Genomic DNA, 3,958 nt, shown 5'->3' on the forward strand with positions numbered 1-3,958 from the left:
CGAGTCCGAGCGTCAGACAGAGGATAATTCGGGATTTTGTTGCTGTTTTGTCTTGGATTGATACCTAAATCGTTTTATTATGTAAAAATCCGAATTTTAACTTAATTTAATGATTATCCTTGACATAAATAAAGATAAATTCAAATATTTTAAATATTGATTATTTATATGATAAATATTGGACTATTTAAGATTATTTGGTAATTATCTAATGACTAAAATTGGATTAGGTCAAATATAGATAATTAGGAAATTAATTGTTTAATTTGAATTATTTGTTATATGATCCCTATTGTTTGAAAAGTTCAATTTCTATCCCGAAGTTTTTAAATTTGAATTTTGTGATTAATAGTTTAATTTAGAAGAATTTAAATTGCAACCCCTAGAGTTTTACAAGATTAAAATTCAACCCTATACTATTATATTATTAAAAGCTTAATAAATATATAAGTAAGATTAAAATGCTAGTCTTACCGTTAGTAGGCCTCATTCACGAAGCCGGTCTATAAGGTGTGTAGGGTCTGAAAGGTGTTGCATCTTGGGCTCGCTCTTTAGTCCATTTTGTCTCCGGATTGGGCCTGTCCATCCGTGAGTTATTTCTAGGGTTTTGTATTTATAGGTGCTTGAATGCATCTTAGTACGTAAGATTTAGAAGTCAATCATTCTGAAAGATTTTATCTTAATCGTTTGTAACCTTAATAGCCTCTACAGCGGAAGTTCTTTATCGAGCTCTGCTGAGGCTTGAATCTATTGAATCATTCGACATATTTTGATTCATTCTTGTGCTTTATATTGCTATTTTCGTTTTAGTGATTAACCTGTTAAAAGATCTAAACGATCAAAGAGTTTCTTAACTCATCAATTGGTATCAGAGCAGGAGACTGTGTAATTCATACACTTCTCTTCTGTGAAAGAAGTGATTAGGGTTTATTCCGCATTTACTGATATTTAATGAGCCATCATTCCCTAATATTACGTATTACAAGTCTGATCTTACAACAGGTTAAACGATCAAGCATGGACGATTCTCAATCCAATCCTATCAACATCTCAAACAGTATCTACAACCAAAATTCCAATTCTCCACCCTCAAGATTACGAGGTTTGGACGCATCACTTTGAAGACTATGTCATTGGATCTGAAGATAATGCGTATCTGATATGGGAAGCTATTGTGTCTGGACCATTTGCTCATTCAGGAACATCCAGAATTATTAAAACTCAAAAGGAGTATAATGATTTGTTGAAAGATGTGAAAGATGTTGCTCAGGACGAAAAGGAGAAGTTTCAGTGCAACATCAAGGCATTGAGACTAATTCGATTCGCTCTTCAATCTGACACGTTTAGATTGGTGAGTTCCTGTAGTATAGCTAAAGAAATATGGGATCGGCTGCGAGAGTTGTATTGCACAGATGAAGATCTGGAGCACTCAATTCAGACCTTACTTCTGTCTGAATTTGGAGAGTTCAAGCAAAATCTTGATGAGTCTGTTACGCAGACATTTGATCACTTCAATCATCTTCTCATCAAGATGATCAAACATGATATTGAAAGGAAGCTTATTGAACAGAAGGTCACTTTTCTGAATGGTCTTAGATCCGAATGGAGAGCTGTTGTGTCAATGGTTAAAGCACACGAGCAGTTCAAATCGTACTTGCTGGCGAAACTGGTGGGAATTCTGAAATCCCAAGAAAAGATAGTGCTGCAAGAGAAAAGCGTGGTTTCAAATCTGGGGTCTCTGGCACTTCTATCCAAGGGTAAAAGTGTAGAAGAAGACGAAGAGGATCTAAATCTGGGAGATCACGATCTGATAGCCGAAGACTATGCTAATATGGTTTCAAATCCTAGAAGGTTTATCAAGAAAAAGTTTCCTTCCAACAAAAATCGTAATTGGCAGGGAAGCTATAGTTCCGAAAGAGTGAAAGATGAACCGAAGGTTGAGGAATCAAAAAAGGAAGCGAAGGGTGAAGCTGACTCTGGTGTCAATTGCTTTTACTGTGGGGGAAAGAATCACTACGCAAGGGATTGCATACTGAAGAAGATGGCAGAGAAAGATGAAGAGAAACATGAAGAAGCAAGTCTTGTGAAAAGACTGGAAGAGATAAAAAGGAAGAAAGTTGCTACTAATTCCTTTATGAATGCTCTTATTGTGCAGGGTTCGGCAGATGATAATGAGTTCGGTGGCGAACATGTGTGGTCGACCGATTCAGAAGACGATGAGGTGAGAAATCCTTCTCATGGAAAGGCTTATGTTGCAAAAGGTGGTGAAAACGATGGAAGATGTCTGATGGTGACCGATGTATCTCAGATGAGGGGATACAACACTGATGGTGGAAATGAAGAGGCCAAGGAGCGAGAGGACTTATGCTTTACAACAAAACCTCTTAGTGTGCAGATCAGTGAACTTGATGAACTGATCAAGAAGGTACAATCTGTTTTTCTTTCATATAAAATTCCACAGAAATCGTATGAAAAGGAATTAAATAACTTGAATTCTAGAATCTCAAATTTAGATAGTTGTTTAACTCAAACACGGGTCACAAATTTTAATCTGACTGACCAAATAAGCAGAGTGTCATCCAAGAGTGAGGAGCAAAGGATGTGGATAGAGCATAAAGAGTTGGAGCTGATTAAGTCTAGCGATGAAAACATTTATTTGCAAAGAGACAATCTTAAATTGTTAAAACAAAGGAATGTTTTTTGTTTGATCGCCAAAAGGCTTTATGCTAACATTACTCAACTGCATCTAAATTGTGAAATAGGGCAGAAGATACATCGCATGATTCTACCCTTCCTTGAGTTCAAGGAGGATGAAATCGATGCCGAAGCATACAACTGTGAAAGCGTTGTATCTTCCAATGATGTTAATCCTACTTACATGTATGGTCTGGACAAAATAGAATCTTTTATAAAGTCCAAAGACCATAAGGACATGCTCAAAAATCTTTTAGATGAAAATGATAAGTTGAAACTCAGGACCGAAACCATACAAAAATTCGACTCATTGAGTACCAATTTAAGTTCAGAAAACAAAATTGATATTGAAAACGCATCTGAACTTAATGAGGACGATGATATGAGTGAAATTTCTGTAGAGGATGAAGTTGATTGTTCTGAGTTCGTCAGGAGTGAACCTGAAAACCACAAAAACCTGATTTCTGAAAATTCTGTGGAATTCGCTCGTTTGTCCAAAACTAAGTCCCCAGTCCTTAAAGAAAAGGCCGTTGTGTTTCAGAAGGTTAGAACTACTCCCAATCAGGTGTATAAGGTCACAGGAGTAACCGAACATTAAACATCCGAACTCACTGCCATAGTGAACGAAGATAATGCAGATGGATGTGATGAGTTTTTCTGGTCAGCACCTATAGACAATGCAGACGAAATGGTTGGTCTGTCGGAGCGAACATCCTGGAAGGCCAAAGGTAGATATGTGCCCGAACCACTGAATAAACCTACCAACTTTGACGTACCAAGTACCAGTGGCACAAAAGAGATTTCAGTAGAAGAAGTCACCTCCACAAGAGAAACATCATCCGTGAAGAGTGAACCGGTTGCTAAGAAGCTGAAACAAAAGGCTAATATCCACAGACAACAGAAACAGGTGAGAAATAAAAAACAACAGAGAAACCTGAGATACAAGAAAAATCTCTCAGAGAGAAAGCAGTTTTGGCGCTCTCAAAATCCTCACTACTCTTACCTTAATAAAGATCTTAATTTAGAGAGAAAGACTTTCGGGCCACACGAAGAACAGAACCGAAAGGATAGGTTCGGTCCTGAAAGCAACAGCAATCGAAAAGCTAGTTTCGGTTCGCCAAATAACAACAGGCAAAGACCTGATTTCAGTCCATCAAGCTTTTACAATAAAAGACCCAGTTTCAGACCACCAACTAACAACACCCAAAAATCCAACTTCGGCTCATCATCAAACGGCTACCGAAGGTCCAGGTTCGGTCCCTCA

The sequence above is a fragment of the Lactuca serriola genome, chromosome 7 (assembly GCF_051521515.1).
Source record: "Lactuca serriola cultivar US96UC23 chromosome 7, Lser_US96UC23_V15, whole genome shotgun sequence".
Lineage (NCBI taxonomy): Eukaryota > Viridiplantae > Streptophyta > Magnoliopsida > Asterales > Asteraceae > Lactuca > Lactuca serriola.